At 43.7% G+C, this 12531-nt stretch overlaps 1 protein-coding gene across 2 annotated transcripts in view; it reads left to right on the forward strand.

Moving 5' to 3' along the window:
- LOC147871877 (kelch-like protein 10) overlaps positions 1–12531 on the forward strand; it is a 123019-nt gene that overhangs the window by 49344 nt on the left and 61144 nt on the right. The window lies entirely within an intron of this gene.

Here is a 12531-nt window from a genome sequence, read left to right on the forward strand (position 1 = left end):
TGCCAGTCGGAAGAAGTGGCAAAACGAGTAGAACCCGAATTCCTGGATTTGCCGTTTTGAAGTTGGCGGCGTCGTTATTGGCTTTAAGATTTCACCTTGCAATTTTACCGTAAGAAACGAATGTGTAGCTGTGAATCGAACAGGTTGGAAGGTCGTCCATTGGTTCAAAATAATTCCTCGTAAGATTTTAGGTTTTCACGGCGGTGCGTCCGTAGTTGGATGTCTTCTGGGTTGTTGCGCCGTGTAGTCTGGCAGAAGTTTACCGCCGTTTCGGAGTTCCTTGCTTTGTCCAACATCAGGGCGATTAGGGACCTCTGAAACGGCGGTGAACTACCACCAGACTACACGCCGCAAAAACACAGAAGACAGACATCTTCAAAATTCCCCTTCTTTTTGGGACCGGAAAGTTGGCTACCGTGCTCATAGACCGTGGTCTCCTACGTCACTTTCGTTCTGTGTCGGCTGCATCAGGTCTCTTCTTTATTGTACCCTGAGACCTGCTGTATACCCGTTTTCCGCGTACACCCCCTCCCCATTCCTCCCCACTGGCTTCGATTTCTTCGCTGTAGTAATATTTTGCCCGAGGATAGGGACAGAGAAGGAAACGTCGACAGGTTTCGACCATTTAACATGGATGAAAGCCCGAGAACATTTTATTTGTCACACCCATGAAGTTAGAATAGTAACTCAGTTTTAATTATCGAGTCCACTGATGTCGAAAATGAAATCAGTACGAAAATATGTCAGTAAATTTGCAGCAGATCTCGTGAGGATATAACTTCAACCAGCTTCCGATCAAACCATGTGAAATGCAACTTAGGTTTCGAGGCGTTATTCAGAATAAGTGCGATGCCGTCGTGAAACAAGCAGCGATTAAAGTGTGCAGCTGAAGGACCGACGCTCAGATGACTGAATGTTGACATGGGACAGGAGTACGGAAATTGTACCACAAATATGCCAGGTCAGCGCTTTGAGTTAGCATGAATACCAGCTGTTCGCCAATATGGCCGGTGTTAATCGAGCGAGTGGCAGCTGATGGGGGCATTTGCGTGGCAGGGCTGTCCGCCCAAAATGCGACCCCCCACCTCCATTTTGCGAGTTCCAGAGAACGCGGCTGAAGGGATTACAAGCGTTATCCTTTTACTTCTGTGTGTTATGAGATGTCTTCTGCGAAAGCTGCACTAAAGGCAAATACAAAGGACAAAATTAAACGCGTGTCATTTACAGTAAATAAGCTGAGCTGTGCGGGATTACGTTGAGGAAAGACTGCAGCAAGGCTTTGTGACTGGCTGACTGGAAGAATCTCTCTGTTTAAAGCGGGAAATTTGGTTCCTGGAACATGAACATTGCCACGCGAAGAGCTTCGCTTTAAAAGTGACGAAGCATCGTCTGGTGTTCAAGAAGAACGTCAGATTCCAGACGATGGACAAAGGCGAAGAATTTAGTAACCCCCAAGAGATTCCTGCTTCGTACTCTTCACCTGGTTTCGTTTAGGTAAGGACGATGTGATTAATGGGGAATCTTCCTCACACGAGAGAGACCAGAAATGCTTACAAAATTTTAATAGGGAAGTCGAAAGAAAGGTACGACTAGCGTAGATTGCATGATACGTCTAACTCTGTTGCTAGGTTAGGTTAGGAGACTGCTGATTATAGTGAAATTTCGGCTCTGTACAAGAAGGGAATGTTCAGGACAGCTGAGTAACTATCAGGTCTTCGACAAATAGGCTACCTCATTTAAGCATGATATTGTCCTGCTATATAACGCAAGGATGTTCGACTCTTTTGTAAAAAGACGTGGATTAATATTTTATAGCCTGTCTTGCTTACAACGTTTACTGATCTCTGTGTGTTATATAACGTTGAATGTGAGATGATTTTGAGGAATAATAAGAATTATGGAAGGAAACTGTAGTGAAGATTGGAATGTAAGATTTCAAGATCTGCCCAGAAGCCATTCAGGGCAACCAACCTCCGAGCCCGGAATGGAGCCGAATATTCACAAGATGGAGACTGGAATCAGTGGTTCTTAATCTGCGACCCTCCCACGTATGTTTTTGTAGTTCAGTTTCAGTGCACGATAAAGTATTATGTGCGCTATTTTAAGTCAGTGTCTGGCCATTTTAACAAATTCCCGTGAATTTCTCAATAAATTATCTACGGCAGCCTGCCAGTCTCGTGATAAATTTGAAAGAGGTTTCGGTCTTCGAAATAAGAAATGCATTTCCAAAGTTTTCTGTACGCATTTCGTGTTTCTTCCGTCCGATCTATATGCGCAATCCATCGTAAAATTCTTGATTGTCACTGTCACAAATGAGCATCACCAAGCTCCCAGTCACGAATATTGTCCAAGGCTCCTCGCTTTAGAACTCGTGGCATTTATGCCAATTTCTCAAAGCAAGACACGCGTAATCGTTGAACATAGTGACGTCGCTGTTTTCCATTTCTTACGACCAAAAACTGGGGCGAGTTATAAAATCGCCTGATATCTGAAGGGGTGGGGGTGGGGGTAAGTGAAAAGTCACGCGCAGTCGCGAGGGCTAAAGGAAGTGATATTAAAACTGTGGATGTAAGAGACGGCATATTTATCGCCTCCGATGTTCTGTACTTCGCTTGTCTCCGTCAGCAGAGCCTAACCGGAGTTCATTTGCACACAAAAGAGAATGGCGAGCAGAAATACATCTGTCATCCGCCACGATGTCTTGAAGCTTATATTTGGAGATAAAAAATTAATTAAAGGCGCCCGTGACGACATTAAAATGGAATTTGCGTTCGAGAACCGAGGTGATGGTGCCTTGGAAATACAAGTGGTATCAGAGAGGAGACGGTGTCTGGATGCCCGGAGCGAAGTGCGTGAAAAATGAGGGAACAGAGTTAATGGGAAGGAGAATTTCCTAGTGGAGAACTTGCGAACAGAGGTCAGCACGGGTCAAGGTCTGGATCTGGTGCAGGCTGTAGCAATACAATGTGAAATAGAACGTTTCGGGCTTTCTCGGGCCATATTTTTTTATCCGCAGAGAAAAATGTATTCGTAATTTCCCTTGTCTTAAGATCGTGACGCAGCCGGACTCCGGAAATAAATCCCACCGACTTGATTTTCTCGGGGATTTTCGTACTTGCCCACTCACAGAAACATTTCGATGTAACACCTAACGAACATTGCGTATAATACGTATTTTCGGTATTCCTCAAACATCATTACAACCTCGGATGCTCTTAATTCATCGAGGGATAACTGGAGCTTGTATTAATGCGTAATGGAGATCGTTCGGGAATTCACTTCGGGCTGGAATAAACGCAAATTTGGCGTAGTGGGACGTCGGTTTAACGCATCTGAAGCTGAAATTCGAGTTCCGGTAGTCATTTTAAATTTTCTCCCTCTTCATGAATGATTTTTTGATTTATTGATAGGTTATTTAAGGACCATTCCTTAAATTCAGGTGTTAATGAAGCCTGAAATAAATTATGATGCAATGAGCGATAGGCAGACAAGGGATTTGAAAGGATGTGGTCGTGGCATATTTGAAGGCAGGCCGTGCTGTCCCGGAATGTTTCTGGAGGGACTGACAAAGGCCCCAGTAAAACTCACTCACTGCGCCATTCGGGATTCGACTTGGAGATATTTGAAGCATTAACAGTAAAACACGTTGTTCTATGAATTAAGACAAATTCGACGGAGGAATGGTCAGAATTTTGCTCTACTCGTACATAGCAGGAAACAGCTGTTCTGGTCTTTAAAGGCGGTGATAATGTATCGAGAGAAAAGTAAATATCTTAACGGAACACAGAGAAAGTGTATGAAATAACCACGAGGTGCGTCCGCTTCTCATAACCCAGAGCCCAGAATCAGAATATTCACTAGTTCGGGAACTTCAAAGTCGTATCGAATTTCTTTCCCTTTGTTCAATAAATGATCCGTATTGGAAGGAAGAGACAGTTGTAACGGTTTTGGCCATCCCAAAGGCAAAGTTCATCCATCGCACAAAAAACACTTCTAGTTTCAAAGTTCTTTTCGGTGATAATTTCTGCTCAGCCCGCTGTATGATGCATTTACCTTGACACTATTAATTACCACAGAACAACTGTTCTTAATTTGTTAACGAAAGCGTCTCCCCCCCCCCCCCCGGAAGAACCCCGGTTTTTTAATCCCGCGAATTTTAGTTCAGATAGAAACTAACATCAGACCATAAATTTTCCTTTGCTGATACAATTGTTTAGAATTATTTATATCTGTTCCTCTAAATCAGCGGCGAACAATATTTCTTGTACGAAAACCGCGCTGGCCTCAAACCCAAGTGGCGAAGCAGAATGAATGCAATAGAAAATATTAATATAATTTTTTAGGACTTAATTTGCAATAATGTGTAGAATGTGAGAATATCAGTGAGAAGCCTTCCACCGTTTTTGGCACCAATTTATCAACGTCTGTTCTCATGTCAGAGGTTTCTTATCCTTTACTGTCGAGTCAGGAACTCGTCACAAACACGTGTTGTCCGGAAAGGCGTGTCATTTGTTCTGCAAGGTAACTAAGCGTGGTTACTGTGACTACAGAGCGCAGGTGTAAAGAAGGTTTCAGTGTTCCATCTAACTCCCTGGTAGCAGAATCAGCAGGTCCAACACCGACGACACAAAAGCCCGCCATCGGACTCGATCCTGAGCCAACTCCTTCCATTTACTATCCTTACAGCCGACCTCCCTAAGATCTATCTTAATATTATCCTCCTCAAATAAATAAACCCGGTTATGATGAAATAAAAGTGAAATTTTCAAAGGTTTTTCATCTTTAATCAGAAATGTTTGAACTAGATAACATTTTCACGACTTTCAAGGAATAGCTTAGAAATGGAAATTTAATTTGTAGTAATTTTGAATTGTTTAAATCTTAACATTAGAAGGAGAGCAAATTAAGACATAAAAGCTGTGAAATCCTTATATTCTGCAGTAAGTAAAGTAAAGTAAAGTTTGTCCCGCTATGCGCCATGTAGGCGTTTGGGGTGAGTGGAGGTATAGCTCCTCCCTTCCTTGACCTCGGCACTAGATGGGGGTGAGTGGTCAGCATCACGCCCCGACCGGCTTTACCCCCGGGAAAGGACCCCGGTACCCATTGTATAGGAGGCTGGGTGGGCCCCAGAGCCGGTCTGGACGCAGAGGCTAGAGGAAAAATCCTCTGCCCCCGTCGGGGATCGAACCCCGGCCGTCCAGCCCGTAGCTAGTCACTATACTGACTGAACTATCCCGGCTCATATTCTGCAGTAAGTACTCAGTCATTAAAATAAGAACGCAAAGTAAAATACTCTTTGGAATAGGAGAAACATAACGTGAACAATTTTTCTGTTCTAGCAAACGTGCAAGCTGTCCTCCTTTCCCTTGCGTGTGGCATTTTCGGGAAAGTTTTCAATTCCTAGTTGCAATTTTATATTCTCAAGGAGTGCGGTAATAGCTTCTCGTCATGGATCGTGCGAGGTTTGTTTGTTTAAATCGAATTTCGACGCTCGTTACCCCGTTTAGTGCAAGATACACAGAGCCTCTGCTAAGCGACCGAGCGAGAGTCGTTTAGAGGCCAATGTACTCCACCCTGAACAGCAATTTAATCTAATACACACATTAGGAACAAAAGCAGGAGACGTTTCCAGAAGCCACCCGCGTCACATCCATATTAGACGCAATGCGTTTTCTCCTTTGCAGTTCTCGTCCTTTCTCGTTTGTCCTTCGAGGCATGCAAAGTGCGTGGGCAGGAGACTAATTCCGCTCGCCAAGTCCTTCCTTATTTGTTCACAGGGGGGTTCGCGCGAAGAGTAATGAACTCTCCAGTTCAATAGAAGAGGGACGATTTATTGACAAGCTTAGCGACCACCAGCTTTTCACGACCGAGTGAATTACGTAATTTCTGTCCAACTCTTGTCCGACGCCTTCGATAGACTTCGTGCTTGTCGCAGAAGTAATCAAACGTCTTCAGCGCTTCTGTTTATCGTCCTAAAACTTTTTTTGTCTGAGTGGAAACAAAGTTGTATTGTATTGATGGATTTTTCATAGGAAAATAAAAAAAAATAACCAACATTTTGTAAATGAGATGCGAATTGTTTCATACGGACGGGCATTCTGCCAGTCGTCTTTGACAAGTACGACTAGAAGTTTTTGTTGTTAAGAAATTAATTCTGCCGTTCAGTGGCGGATCTTAAAGCGCGCGTGTACCAGCAGTGACATCTGCACCGATGCCGATGGTCCGACCTCTCTGTCCGTGGCTGTACCTTTCTTTGATTTGGAGAGGGAGCTTCTTTGAAAACATCGATTCTCTCTGCGAGGATAAGGCAGGTTAAGTGTTAGCCGTATGACTCAGTTACGACTCAGGGTCTAGTGCCGCTGGGTGCAGTGTAAATTTCACATTCGACAGGTTATCGCAGTGGTATTTCGTTGTCCATGAAGTCAGACTGAGATTTCTTGGACTAGTGATTGGGTGTTTATGGCCGCTTGATTTGGAACTATTCAATTTATACTCTAATTACCCTTAACTGTTACTGAAACAACAGAGCGAAGTTTTCGAGACACGTCCGCTGCCCGGAGCCAGACGAATCCAACCCACAACTTCCCATCTTATTCTTTAATATTCACTTTAACATTACGCTCCCACCTACGCCTAGGCCTCCCAAATCGTCTTTTCTCGTAGCTCACAAGTTCGAAAGGCGGCACAATGAACAACTTATTGAATTATTTTTAAATTTGAATTCCAGTGGCATTGTGTACATGCCAGGTTTCACCGTAATCCGTCAATTTGTCTTAATTTACGAGGGTAAGATTACACCGTATGATAGGACCATAGGATAGTTCCTTATTTTAAAATAAGGAAGGCGTCTATGAATCGTTAGTCGACCTGCCAAGGACACGGGAGCAGGAGAGAAGCCATTCAGAATTCTGGGTGAAGTTGCCATTGGAATGCGTCATCAAATTTTGTTATACAGAATCTTAGTTCTCGTATAACCGAGTGATTTCAGGCAGCTGTCGCCCATCCTGCAATAAATTTTCGTGATTTCCCTCATCCTTTGAATATAAATACTCTGCCGATGTAGTGACTGGCTTCAAGTAGCTCGATCCCGCCTCCTGTCGGATTCATACCTACTACCCGGTCACTTTCCCGCCTCATTCTTCGTCTTCCAGCTGTAAAAGTTTAAACAGCTCGATCACACCAGTGAAGAAAATAAACCTTCCGCCGTCGTAGGGAACGAGGGTCTCCTGCGAACACAACCCCCCACCCCCACCCCAGGGCGGCCGAACATTTTATGGCGAGGACGACGACTGTTTCTACTTCTTTCTGTCGGCTTAATGTATTTTGAGCGTGGGTGTGTCGTCCTGCTGTAATTCTCACTAGAAGCCTTCCTCCTCCTCCTCTCGTCCTTTGTCTTGCGAGTTGTCGCTTTGTAGCCAGTCTTGTCTCTTCCAAACGTACTGACCGCATCAATCTTCGGATTCACGGTTCTCTGTCACTGACTCCGTCCTGAACCCTAGACTTTCCGAGCGGAAACGGCGTTCTTGTCAGAGGCCTCAACAGTGGTCGATGCTGCCTGACGGACGTTCGAAATATTTTATTGATTGATTCTTATTAACCGACACGACTTATTTTTCATTTATAATTCATTGGTTTTAGGTTGGAATCGAACTGAGTACCCTGACACTCCTCCGGTTTTCTAGTGACTGGCAAGGTTGTCTAATATTCAGTCGTTCGTGGCTCCGATGCCAATCGTCATCAGTAATCAGGTATTACAAGAAGAATCTTTCGATACAGCTCACCGAAGTCGGCGATAAAACTTACCCCCGAAACACCGTTTATTCAAATATACTTCAGACACGGGCTGTATGGACATGATATTGGTAATACTTTGCAGTTGTACGATAAGGTAAATTACATTTTCAGTTTGTAGCAGGGTGGTAAAGTTTGTGGAGAAGTGTTCATTTTTTACGATGCGACTGGACATTGAATGGAAATGACTCGAATGAATCGCAGACACAGATCAGCGATGCAGGAGACGCCTACAGAAAGGAAAGGAGGTCCCTGCGCATGAAAGCCGACGTTTCGGATGAATTCTTGGAGTAAGAATGTTGTTATGCTTTGGTTAAAGCGTCAGTGTCAAATGTATATGGGGTATTAGAGATGATCAAACAATGGCGTTTGTGGGAACATGACATCTAAGACATATTAATCATAGAATTTCAAATACCAGTCCGGTTAAATAGCTTTAATTACTTGGGACGTAATATTTCATATTTAAAATTTGATAGGAACGAGAAGTTGTCTGAATTCCTACCATTTACGCAACATAATAAGAACCACCTCAAATTATACGACACTGGATACACAAATACGATTTTATAAGAACCGCTATTTGTCTGCTGACAGATGGCTCTGAAGTATGGACAGCGAATACGGAGACAATTGTGAAGAATGAGGAGCAGAATTTCTCTTGTTATGGTCAGGAGCTCGGAGTCTTTACGAGATGAATACAGAATTTTCAGACCAAACCAGTTAACTTGAAAAATAATAATGAGAAAAGGCCCCTTAGTATACAAAATATTCGTTCGTTCATTTTGGGAGATCAGTAAGTGAACTTTAAATTAACGTTGAAAATAAGCCATTTCTAGGCTCGAGAGTCTTATCGTTAAGTTTGCACGAGGGGGGGAAGAGTCTTGTCAGTTCACGCAAATAAAGACGCAGTTTTCCGTCATAATTATCGGGATTGCTTGATTTACAAATGCAACGCTTCCCGCTTATATAGAAGCGCAGAGTCCTGAGGCCGCCCGCGAGTGCCCGATGGAGGATCTGACTACTCTCGGCTGTTCTGACTGAGAGTTTTTACTTGTTGTTCCAAGGCAAACGCTGGGGTGTAATTCAAAAGTGGCACGGCCCGCCTACAGCAATCACGGAAGCCATCAGCCAAAATGATCCCCTCAAGTCACAGAGCCCATCATCCAAGGCCATCCCGACACTTCTGGGTTCAATTCCCAAACATCCATCAGCCAAGGTTCCAGAAAAATCCTATTACCGTAACCATTTTTCCAGTTGTATTTTTAAAGCGCCATTATTACATTTTCCAACTATGCGTTTCGCACGCAGGAATGATCTAACCTGCGCTTGCGCAGAACTTCGCCCATGATTAGTTAACTTTTTGGGTTCCTTTTCGCAGAGTTGGTCCACAGTTGGTTGTGAAATAGAAGCTGCGTCCGCGGATTGTGAAGTTACAGACAAAGCGGCCACATTACCGATAGGCTTCAGGAAGTTGAATCTACAGTACGACGTTGAAGCACACATTTATACCCAGATAATTTGTGAAACGTCAGGCATTCTTCCAGGAAAAAATCAATTGTACTCGTTACAACGTCAAATACATTCGTTTTGTGTGAAGACACTCCCCCCCCCCCAATCCGTTTAATACCTGATTACGTCACAATATGAAGGAAATCTCTCGATCTCAGAGCTGAGTGGCCACATCCTTATAATTAGTGACGCCCTTGGTTCAGATTCCACGTGGTCCAGGACAGGTATTCGTAGCTGACCGAGTTATTCCAGACGAATGCGAGGACAAGACCAGTTCCTCTCCAACGCCAAAGAACGACAGAGTTTGAAACTGCGTCTAACAAGGTTGAGGCTGTCGGTGCTTGAATGAGCCCCAGATTTCCCTTTTGTTTCCCATTTGAATTACAGGACTCGCATTTGACTCCTTTTCCAGGAAGGGCTTGCTGCGTGATTCATTCATAGGCGGTCGTGTAATTGATCAGGGCTGCAAATACGACGCGCGCCCTCCGCTGAACGGACTGGGAATTCTGTACTCGGCATTGCCCTTGAGGCGTGTTTGGATTATTGGCTTCAAACCAACATGTCGGACATCATGGCGCTGTCCGTCCATCCGTTTACAATTATGTTAATAAAACCGAAATTACGAACGATTCTCCTTTGCGGTCTGCAGCAGAAGTTACGAATTTGTTAAAAACATAATTTTAGCTCTTGTACTGAATGTAATTTCTCTACAGAACACTAGCCTTGTAATCCTGGGGTCTCGGGTTCGAATTTATAACTTGTGTTGGGCAAGGCCGTGGTCTAGGCAACACGGAGTTTTCCTCCGTGGCATCCCAACAATTACTCCATTCACACACAGAAGAAGGCAATGGCAAACCACTTCTGGATCATCTGCCAAGAACGTATATGAACAGGTCCCAGTCCGAGAAAAGGATGGAAGGATCCTGTTCATATGGACCTGTCGTCAGACAGAACACTACAAATAACTGAATGTAATTTCTCTACAAAAATGGGCCGCAAATTTGCGCACAGGGGATTTGGAAAGAAACGTTTCGTTTGCACGTGGCATTTGCCGTGGGCCCGAATGGACTGTGTCAAGGAGAGGACAGGAAAGGAGCCGGTGGTGTGTCGATGTTGGCGTTCTCGGTTTTAACGACGTGTGGACTTGTTGGTAAATTCCGCAGATGCGGATGGAGTGATAAATTCCTTCGAAACGTCAGTTTTGTTGTCATTAGTTGTAATTTGGCCGTCATGCTATCTGGGGACTGGCAAGTCATTCGGAACGATTCCACGTAAAAAAGTTCATCTCCATTTTCCTTAGAAACTCACTAAATGCTCTCTCGATCTTCCGGGTGTCTGTTCTGAATCGCACAGTGACGTTAAAGTTATCCGACAGCTTACGACAAGCGAACCGGTTCTCAGACACCCACCGCAAGTCGATTACACTTCGCGAGCCACTACGTCGACGATCGAGTTGACGGCAAGAGACGGTACATAAATGCCGTGATGCATAGCGCAAATTCGCCATCGTGGACCAAGCGCTTCGACACTAAGAAACGAGTTATTCGGTTTGGAATAAAGAACGGAAGAAGTTTTGCTGAGAATATGTCGTGTCCGTCAACTTTGTTGCCACTCCCTTGTTAAGGAGACAATAAAATGATATAAAATGTAGCTTTCTTGCATTGGTAGGAGGCGCGGTGGCCGATTCTGGCTTAAGCATATTTAAGGGCCGCGCTTTACATGAGGACGTAATATAAAGTATCTACATTATGGAAAAATTTAATATCAGTTCTTAACATCCTAACTTCTCTGCTCGTTCAGGGTTCAGGGTAAAATTCTCCAAGGGTTTGTCAACTCATGAATGCTACACGCCATTCCCATCTGATTTTCAATCACGTGATCACCCTGATAAAGATATTAGGGGAGGGATGCGAATTGTGAAGATCACTATTTTCTATTCTTTCATACATCATCTTCCTTCGTATCTCTTAGGTCCGGATATTCGTAGCCCTTTGCTCTCAGACATCCCGTGTTGTTTCCTCAACGTGAGAGGGCGAGCCTCGCCCATTGGCTGCAGCATCGTAAAGATGAAAGTGCCGACCGACCTAGACGCTTCGCAGTAATGCCAGTGTCTCGGAGAGGTAGGACAAAGACCCTGATGACGGACACAGGGCTGGATTCGCAAACCTTAACTCGGCTTTGACGCTGTTGATCGCCGTGAAAAAGGCCAGAGGGAGGGTTATCTGGTACGGGGCCCAGGCGTCAGAATTGTTTAGACTTTTGGAAGCTGCTTGTCAGAAGTCGTGCGTCGCTTCACATAGCAGCAGCAGCAGCAGCAGCAGCAGCAGCAGCAGCAGAGTTCATAATAACATGAAAGAAGGAGATGCTTCTTAGCACTGCGTTTCCGCTTTTCTGTGGAGTACTCGAGTATAAATAAATCAGAAAACAAAGACGAAATTTGAAATAAATTTCTGCTCCATGATGATGACCTTAATTTACTCGGCGAAAGAAATAATAATATAAGCAATTCAGAGAGGCTCCGTTACAGTTTATCTCGACTTCTTTAGCGATCTTACCCTCTGAACGTAACCAGTAAACAAATATTAACCCTCCTCCCTTTCTAAACAATGGCATTTATGCGCCAAAGCTGTTAAGACCCACCGAACACAGAAACCTACGTTTTACCATTTGAAATATTTTGTTTCCTTGTATATAACATTGGACAAAACTGAACACTTTTTGTATTACGCATCTTGATTCTTTATTCAGAATTGAAAACACAATTGGGGACGACGGTAAAAAAAATAAAAATTTCATTCGAGATGAAATAAGCAGCATCTTAGATTCCTTCTATTCTTTGTACCGTGCAGTTCAGAATCTTTATTCTTCCCATGTGCTGAGTAAAACCGTAAGGCGAAAAGGACACAAAACTATAATTTCACCCGTTATTTGGTTTGGGTGTAAAATTTAGTCTTTTATTTTAGCCAAATTGAGAAACACGGACTGAGGGACTGATGAGAATATTCGGCCTAAAGAAAGATGATGTACCAGGAATTTCATTATTCACTGTGTAAAATTAGAGTAATCAAATCGAGGGGTTTGCAATAAACAAATCATGTAGTAGGCGTTGCGGAGAAATCTGTGCTTTATCGAGTGAGTTCAAAAAGGTATGTAACTTTGTCGTATTTTGATCAGGATACCTGACACTTTGATACATTGTGTCTACAGTGCCATGAACTTGTATTATTT

The sequence above is a fragment of the Zootermopsis nevadensis genome, unplaced genomic scaffold (assembly GCF_977971745.1).
Source record: "Zootermopsis nevadensis isolate Lab colony 2312 unplaced genomic scaffold, Znev_1.0 Znev_ptg000037l, whole genome shotgun sequence".
NCBI lineage: Eukaryota > Metazoa > Arthropoda > Insecta > Blattodea > Termopsidae > Zootermopsis > Zootermopsis nevadensis.